This window comes from Colossoma macropomum, unplaced genomic scaffold (assembly GCF_904425465.1).
Source record: "Colossoma macropomum unplaced genomic scaffold, Colossoma_macropomum, whole genome shotgun sequence".
NCBI lineage: Eukaryota > Metazoa > Chordata > Actinopteri > Characiformes > Serrasalmidae > Colossoma > Colossoma macropomum.
In genome coordinates this window covers 18,114,232-18,124,578 of record NW_023494808.1, presented here as the reverse complement: position 1 = coordinate 18,124,578, position 10,347 = coordinate 18,114,232, and positions in this window count along the sequence as shown.

Here is a 10,347-nt window from a genome sequence, read left to right as displayed (position 1 = left end):
AACTTAGAGTGAGAACAAATGAAGTGTGAAATTTCGAAACCAGTTCAACACCTCGTGAAGGCAGAGCTCAAAGGAGGGGGTGATGATGCACTCAGACCAGTTTTACTTGCCATTAATTAAGAAATTTTCACACAATGTAAAGGACAGTTAGCACTGTCAAATTATGCACAAAAATATAAACTACGATTTTTTTCGTCCCGATCACAGATGGACAATTCAACTAAATTCCCACAGTAAAAAAAAACAAACAAACAAAACAAAAACCTAACAATTTTAAAAAATGATCAAGCATTCATGTCTTAGACATTTACAAGGGTTATGATATGATCTATTTTACCCCTAGACATTAATAATTATTATAATAAGTTTCTATAGGGACATGTGTGTCCCAAACCCTTAACTCCCAAATATCAACTTGTGAAAATAATACTTTTTTTTGCATTTTTTCCAATGCAAAAAATATCTTTAGTCCCACGTTTTCATGCCATTAGTAAAACACAGAGCTTTAATCCATGGGCAGAGCCTTATTTTAGCCACACCCCTGCATTTTAGAGGAGGAAGTGAGGCTGCATCCCTGTTCCTCATGGCCACATGGTGAGCAGGTAGATCGCAATGTTTTAAAGTAAATGAGTCAGAAAATCAGTGTCAAACATTGAGAATTGATACTACTGAAAAATATTTTCTGCAATTAAGTCCACTTTTTGTGTTTTAATGAAAAATATTTTATGTGTGTACAACTGTTCAAAACTGTGTTTGCTAGTCATTTGCTAGTGTCACTACTGAAACACTGTTTTAATGGGACTTGCTTTACACTGCTTTACATTCTGTGGCCCTACAAGTAATTCTGTGTAATTTCAGGCTACATGTATTTAAATCATTTTTTCCTCTGATATCGGAGCTGATCCGGTGCCATCTCTAATGAACTCCTTTCTTCAGGCCCTCTAGTGGCCTTTCTGCCAGCAGAATGAAAACTGACTCAGATATTTTAAATCAATATGATCAAATTAAGTATTTCCCTGTAACTCTGTTATCAGATTAACCAGAACACAGTTGGCTCTGTCGATGTGGTAGAAATTTATTACTACTATACAGAATCAAAATCTGGTTGCAAGTAAGTGAAAACTAGTGGAGATATTAATTTCTGAAAATGAAAGATTCTGTGTCCGGTTAACAAATTTTTCTTTTTATAATTTGATTTATTTTCCATCAGCGTCCTGACAGTTCTAAACTTGAAGAATTGTGTGTTTAATGTCATGACAAACAGATCTCTGCATGTTCAAACCGCTACCAACTACTAATTACCATATTTAGCAGAATAGGGTGATTCGCAAGGGAAAGCTTAAGCAAGAAGAGACAAGAATGAGAAAAAAGAGATAGAATAAGAATGAAGGTTATAATATGATCCATTTTTTCTAGCATGAGCTTCTTGCAGCAGCATTTTGGACAGGCTGTAATGTTGCCATGTCCATACTGTAAAAAATACAATTTTACAGTTATTTATAAGACAGTTTACAATAACACACTGTTTTTATGCCTGTTTGTTCGTGTATTTAATATTAATTCTGGGACCTGATGTCCATTCTTAAAGTTCTTAACAGCCAGTAACATGCTAGTGAATAAACATCAACCATAGTCCAATAAAGTGAAGGCAATTAAACTGTCCTTCAGAGCAATTAGCGTCATTCAGTGTAGTTCTGATGTCTGGTTTACGAATTGTTTTTTTCTTATTAACTAATTGTATCTTTAGCTGTAAAAACAAGTCCTGAATTATATGAGACATACAGAAGCACACTGTGTGTTTACAGTAGTTATTGTGATTTTGATGATTTGTTCAACACAACAGCACTGTACTTACAGCACAATTCCAGGTAATGCTTTCTTTTGCAGGTCACCTAAGGTGAGATGGGGGGAACTCTGGTCCTGAAGGGCCAGATTCCTGCTCAGTTTGGTGAATTACCTGCTCAAGCACACTTGATTCAACTCATCAGCTGATTCCAGCCCTCAGTTCCCCAATCCTGCCCCTAAGTTACAGGTATTAACCAGTTAGGCGTGAGGTACAAACTCTAGTGTACCAGGTAGTTATTTTGGGTAACATGACAGTAGGTTCTGAGACAGTCGGTGTATCACTGCTTGGTAGCGCGTGTCCTTCACAGCTAGCACCAAACAGAGTGTTTCTGTATAGCACCGAATAAGGCTCTTCTATTGTTACGAGCTTGATATATTAGGTGCTAAATAGAACCATTTTCAAAAAGGTTCTATACTGAACCATATACAACACATTCTCCAACAATCTAAAGAATCATTTCACTATGCAAAAAACAATTTGAGCATATAATGGTTCCATATAGAACTCATGGTTCTAAAAAGAAACATTCCTTGTACTAAATAACCCTCGAAGAACCATCTTTTTAAGACTGTATATGTGCGTTTCCTTCATCCATTCCTTTCACATATACACTTTCCAGAAAAGGTCTTGACGCAAAACACAGGAAGTGGTAATGCAGGACATCCTGACAGCATTTCTTTATTTATTTCAAATGTCTGTTCTCTGTTCCACAACCTATTCTTGGGAACTGTGCGTAGGATGGGGTGCTCTGATTTCCTCCCACAGTCCAGACACGCAGTTAGGCGAGTTGGAGATACTAAATTGCCCGAGGTGTAAATGTGTGTGTGTGTGTGTGTGTGTGTGTGAATGTATATATACATGTGTGTCTGCGCTGTGATGCACCTTTCCAGTGTGTTTCCTGCCTTCCACCCAATAAGCCCTAGCATACTTTCTAGCACCTCCCACAACCCAGGAGGATAAGCGACTTAGCTAATGAGTGAATGAGTGAGTTATGTCAATCATCCTCTTGGTGCTGTGATATAGAACTGTTTAAAGCATATAACAACCTCACTGTCAGAGTTAGCCAGGCTTAAGTACAGCCTCCACAGGGTGGGGTTAGTTTTAACACAATGCCTCCCAACAACAACCAACTAACTAGCAATATTTACAACTAAGCCTCCCAACAACAACCTACTAACCAACAATATTTACAACTGAGCCTCCCAACAACAACCTACTAACTAGCAATATTTACAACTAAGCCTCCCAACAACAACCTACTAACCAACAATATTTACAACTGAGACTCCCAACAACAACCTACTAACTAGCAATATTTACAACTAAGCCTCCCAACAACAACCTACTAACCAACAATATTTACAACTGAGCCTCCCAACAACAACCTACTAACTAGCAATATTTACAACTGAGCCTCCCAACAACAACCTACTAACCAACAATATTTACAATGAAGCCTCCCAACAACCAAAGAACCAAAAAAAATTTACAGTTAAGCCACCCAACAACAACCAACTAACCAGCAATATACACAAAACTAAACCTTCCAACAACAACAACCAATTAAACAGGAATATTTACAACTAAGCCTTTCAACAACAACCAAGTAACCAACAATATTTACAGCTAAGCCTCCCAACAACAACTAGCTAACCAACAATATTTACAACTAAGCCTTCCAACAACAACCGAGTAACCAACAATATTTACAACTAAGCCTCCCAACAACAACTAGCTAACCAACAATATTTACAACTAAGCCTCCCAACAACAACTAGCTAACCAACAATATTTACAACTAAGCCTCCCAACAACAACTAGCTAACCAACAATATTTACAACTAAGCCTCCCAACAACAACTAGCTAACCAACAATATTTACAATGAAGCCTCCCAACAACCAACTAACCAACAATATTTACAACTAAGCCTTCCAACAACCAAGTAACCAACAATATTTACAACTAAGCCTCCCAACAACAACCAACTAACCAACAATATTTACAACTGAGCCTCCCAACAACAACTAGCTAACCAACAATATTTACAACTGAGCCTCCCAACAACAACCAACTAACCAACAATATTTACAACTAAGCCTCCCAACAACAACCAATGTTTGACACCTCTTTTCACTAATGATATTCATTTTACTCCTCAGTTTGTTAGATTTGAGCCATGGGGTGAGTTGAAATATTTGCAGTCACAATGCTGATGTGTAGGTTGTTTGTCAGAACAAATGTAGGTTGTGAAATGACCAACACCCTCTTCTGCAGTATGTCAGTTGGGTCATGTTAATGACGACATTTCCTTTTTACACTTTACAAGTGCAGTGACTTTAAAAATCAACTGCACTCTGAACAGCACTCCAAACAATGATGCCACACGCTCTGAATATGCAATACTGTGCAAAAGTCAGAGACTACCCATTTATGTATTTCATTTTTCAGTGAAATCCTATATTTAACAGAAAAGGCTCAGAGTGCTTCAACAACTAAATATTATTTTTTTCCGGTATTTAATGAGTTTACCCTTTGCCTTTTTCCAGCTGGCATTCTTTTCAGGTGTTTTTCAGAGAAATCTGCGTCAAACGTTTTAACAAAGTTAAGCTCAGTCTTAGAAGTTGGCTGCATTTTCTCCCTTTCACAATCCAGGTAACCCCAATTACAAACATACACTAATCATTCCATAAAACCTTCCTCCACAGATGTAGGATGTCCAGTTTTGGTGTTTTAATGCACATATTCTTTTTTTTGTCCATTTCCTTTCTTCAGATACATATTTATTCAGACTCATAGTGTTGAGTCTTCTCACAGAGGAAGGATGGACAGAAACACCAGTGGATTGTTTCAGATCTGAATCAAGAGTGGAGCTTGATTTTCTCCTCTCTTTTAAAGGTGAAAGTTTTAAATACTGTTTATCTGATGGTGACAGGTTTGGTGGTCTACCAGATCTTGCATGGTTGTTAACAGTCCCATTTTCTCTGTCTTTTTATATATCCACTCACTAATTTTCCTGACTTTCTCCTTCCTTATTCAAGTGAATATCTTATATTTATCTCCTCAAAAATGTCTCCTTTACCCATTTTAGTTGTGTAGTTGCTTGTGTGAATGTCAGTGTCTGTTTGAAAGGGGACATAATGTCAATTGCAGCTCTGGGACCAGCGTTTGTTGGGAGGACTCAGTTGTAACTCATTAGTGTCACTACTGGAATGACGGAAGAGTTAAAGTGCAGCAGTAGAGTGCACAAAAGTAAAGAGTGGACAAATTAAATAATGATAAAATTGATGTTATACTTAGTGTTGGAGGCTTCTGTGTAATTTTCTGTGAAACATATTTGTTGACACTGAAAATGAATAACTTGTACTTGGACTAGGACTTGACATTTGGCTTTTGCACAATACTGTATTTTACCATATAATTCCACTGTTCAAAAAAACAAGCAGTAGAGCTAATAAAAAGAAGAAAGAAATAAAGAACACCTTACCTTTGGAACTTGCAGACCAGAAGAAAAGCTAAAAGAATCATGGGAAGCACGAATGCAATGGTCGCGATCACGTAGACATTGAGCTGGTAAGGGTTTTCAGTTGGGCCGACCACTAATTAAAAGAGCATACACATATAGCATCATGTTACTGTCTGTTCAATGTGAATGCCAAGTGCCAAAATCAATACCAAGATATAGCTCACCTCTGCTTTCACTCCAATCACTCCACTGTCCATTAGAGATACAGTCAACCATTTGTGTTCTTATTTGAACGCTGTAGCTTCTTGCCAGATCAATGTTTTTTTTGTATATGTCAAAGTGCCATGGAAATTCGGTAATATACTGACAGTCTGTGACAGTAAAAAGTGAATTAGAAAATGGAAATGTGAATAATAGAGAGAAGTACAAAGTCAGACAATTTCTTACCTCATCGTTGATCTTTAATTCGTACGTAAAACAATGACTCTCTACAGGATTAATACTTTTTGGCTGCAACCAATTTATTTCCAAATCTTTTGACTTTATTATAGCAGATGTGATTTCAGGGGGATCCAAGATCTCTGAAAAAAAAACAGGTGTTTAAGGCCTTCATATTGTAAGACCTAGTATCATTACCCTCCACAATTTCCTAACTACAAAGCCAATAATTTAATTATTTACTAATAATCTTCCAACCAGGGCTGTTGCTTGCAATAAGCGACATAAACAGTTACTTAGGATCCAAAGGCACAAATGGATTTATTTATTTAATCAATCTTGATATTGACAAAAAATATACTATCAATATACCATTGATGATTTTTTCCTCAAAACATCAAGAAAGCAGAAATTATTAATTTATTACTATTATTTATAGAGACAATGTTGTAGAATCTGCTATCTCACGTGTTGTCAGTATTGTTTTCTTTCATCTTTCCTTAAGCATTTGTTAAACTCGTCAATATTAAACATGAATTCATATACATTCTTGCTTACAAAATAATATGACTGGAGTGGATGGGGACCCTGAACTAAAATTTTGGTTAGGGTCCCCAAATGTTCAGGAATGGCCCTTTGAATGTGTGCAAGAGGGATTGTGTGTGTGTGGGGGGGGGGTGTTTACGATGATTTCTCACCGATGTCTTCTTCTGTGAATGTCTTGCAAATGATGTACCGGTGGCTTTCTATGGAGATACTGACTTGAATCTTCACAATGCTCGATGGATAAATTTCACCTAAGCACTCAACTATTTTCTTTTCATGATTTGAAGAGCAACTTAAATTGAAGGGTGAGTCTTGTGTTGCTTCATCTTTGCATAAACTGTAAGTAAGAAAACATGACAACAGGTATTCACATGACAAATACTTTTAACAGTGACAAAGATGAGGACTTCATAGTAGCAAAAGAAGAGATATTTTATTGCATTTTCTGTTAAAAATAACATATGATGGTATGAACTAAACACACCTATATGTCTAATTAAAGACTGAAGCTGTTGTTTCAAATGCATTTGTTTTAAGAGTGCACTGAAAATCTTGTTAGAGCCTGAGTAGACTGATAAATCTAGGTGATGATGTTACTTTTCTTTGCATTACTGAGCTCTTTTGAGGGATAATCAAACTGAACCCTCTCCTAGAAGTGGCCTGGAATGTTCACAAATGACAAGCTTAGCATGTTTGTTGTACTGTTTGTTGTAATGTGTTTTATAGCAAATTCTAAAATCTCATTAACTGAAAATCACATGACCGCTCACATTATAGTGAAATTTGCAAGTTTTTGTTATGGTTATATTGGGATATGACAATGTTCAATGTTTTTCAAATTTCCACAAACTTCCCAGTCTTACATTGCCCCTGTCCCAACTTTTTTGGAATGTATTACAGGCATCAACGTGGAATTAGCTTATATTTACAAAAGGTAAAAAGCTGCTTTCAGTGTACTGATTGGGAAATGTTTAAAACTGCAGCCAACAGTGACTCTGGTTGATGTAAATGAATATTTTTCCAACAATGCAACATCTGTCACTGGATTCATCCAGAAGTGTGTAGTTGATGTGGCTCAAACAGAGCATAGCTGCATACTTCCAAACCAAAAACTGTGGATGAACAGTAAAGTTTGCACTCTGCTGAAAGCACACGATGCAGCCTTCAAATCTGGCAACAGATCTGAGAAACTAAAAGCTGCCAGACATAACCTAAAGGCTGGTATCAGGGTTGCTCGGATCCCTGACACTTGTGGCAAGGGAGCCAAGCGGTCACTGCCTATAAGAGCAAAGTCAGTAACACAGCGACCACAGATGCCTCCCTCTCTGCTGAACTGAACACCTTCTGTGCTCGGTTTGAGACCACTGCTCAGGCTCAGCTACCCACCACTGCCCTGCCCCCCTCCACAGAGGAGCTAGCACTCACACTGGCTACAGAGGAAGTGAGGAGAGCTCTGATGAGGGTCTCAATTTGGAAAACAGCAGGTCCAGATGGCATTCCAGTTTGGGTCCTGAAAGTGTGTGCCAACCAGCCGGCTGCCACCTTCACGAACATCTTCAACATTTCCCTGGCACAGCCTATGTTTCCCGCCTGCTTTAAAGCCGCAACCATCTTCCCAGTCCCAAAGAAACCCATTTTCTAATGTGTAAATGACTACCACCCCATCGCTCTCAGACCCATAGTTATTAAATGCTTTGAAAAACTGATCTTAGCTCATATAATGAGCAGTCTTCCTAGCACTTTGGACCCCCACCTTTGTCTACTGATGATGGGGTCTCCCTTATGTCAGAATGCTGTTAACTGACTTCAGCGCTGCCTTCAATATCATCACCTCGTCCAGACTGATCTACAAACTAAATACTTTGCAATAAGTCACACATTGTGCAACTGGATCATGTACTTTCTTTTTGATTGTTGACGCTCCACTGAGCACAGAGGGGACAATCGTTGAGCAGCTTCGAGTTCCTCGGTGTCCACGTAGCCGATGATCTCAGCTGGTCATTCAAAACATCACAGCTTGTTGAAAAGGCCCAACAACACCTCCACATCCTATGATGGCTGAGCCACTGTGGAGAGCATCCTGACAAACTGCATCATGGTCTGCCATTGCAGCGTCACTGCTGCTGAACATAAGGCCCTGCACAGGGTGGTGAAAACTGCTCAGCATATGAGCTCGACCAGCTCATTGGACTGTATGTACATTGCACTTTAATCACTAGCACTCTGCTCAACTCTAGAAGCTGATGCATTTCAACCAAGAATAATCAGATAGCGCCAATCGACACACAATGACAATCACTGACACTTACTTGAAAAAAGCTGAATATTGTGCATCTGCAGGAAGCATGTGTGTGCTCCAGGAGCAGTTCAATCGACTTGACTTGTAGATGACGCAGGAGATGTTGCTCCACCCAAAATTATGAAGACCTGAGAAATGACATGACAGAACTGAACTGCTTTGAAGAAATAATTATTGCTGGTGAAAACTGTAACTATACTATTTAACTAAACTTTTTATTTACAGTTGCTTATTAATGTAATGTTATTATTTTTGTTAAAACAATGTAAAAACCTACTGGCAGGGAGATCTGAATCTTCAGCATAAATTGATGAAGACATGTTCTCAGTCATATTCCTATCAACGTTCTCAAATAAATCATATTCGTCCAGCTAACAAAAGAGAGGGAAAAAAAAATTGTTAAAAGGGTTTAAATGGGGTTTTTGAGCTACAAAATTATAAGATAAAAGCATACCTCCGAATGGCAGTCCGGTGTAGCGCAATATTCGTGACTTTCACTGCCTAAAATTCATGTGTTTAAAAAAACAAAAAAAAACACACACACACACACACACACACACACACACACAACAGTGCGCTTTATTGCGTGTGACAGTCAGCATGAAGACGTTATCTTTATTATTTGAAAAAACTACTAACCAGCAGCATTGCCAGCCAGAACCAAGGAAATGATCAGCAGCGATCCATACAGCCTCATAGTGAAACTGAGGTATGAGGAAGGTTACAGTTAATGAGAGACACATAATCAAGCTTACAGATTACCAGCAGTTCTCACAAGTGCCCTGACTGCACACTCAGCGCGTGTAGGAATGTTTACAATAAACAATTGTACATTATTAAAAAGTTTGTCCGTTTAACCTAAAACAATGACTTCAAATGCCAACAAGCAGTTTAATTCGTTTTACTCAACTGAAATTCAAAATAAATAAAGTTTATCATCAATCCAAACAAAAAAGAACACTTCAAATCAGTTTCAACCCTGTTCATTTCGAATCTGAGGAAAACATATATACAGTACAAAAGTTTTAGGCACTTGAGAAAGTTTTAAAACACTGTTTATCAGGTCAGTAAGTGGCTATTTGCACAGAAAAAACATGTAAAGAAGATTAAATAAAAATAACAATACAATAAGTAGTGATCAAAAGTGTGCCTGTTTAACATTTCCAAATCTCTCCTCATAGCAGCCCTTTATTATATACCATTATTAGCAGTTATCATCCAATATCTGGTTTGGCTAATCAATAGTTTATTATGTTATAAATATATAAAATCGCTGCTGTCGTAAAAAAACCTTGTATCACTATTTTTGTAGTTTTTGACATAATTCATATATATATTATATATATATATATATATATATATATGATTTTATTGTACGGTTGTAATGTTTATAATGTAATATAAATGTTCTATATTCTAGTCTGTGTTCCGTGTCTGGACAAACTACTAACCACGGTTAACAAACAGAAAGAAAGAAACGCTGGTAAACCAGCTCACACGTGACAGCAGTATCAATTTCGATACAACAGCTCCTCATAAAATCTTTGAAAAAGATAAATGTTAAAGATGTAAAGATTTGAACAGAACGGTTTACCTCTCAGAGGAAGCCCATATGACGGTAGACGTAGAGATATGAGATGAATTTCAGCCAAAAGCATTTGTCTACTGCGGTAAATTAACGACGTACTTTTGAAAAGGGGAAACGTTTGACACACTTTACTGGAAAGCATATTCAGGAAGTCACAACAGGGGG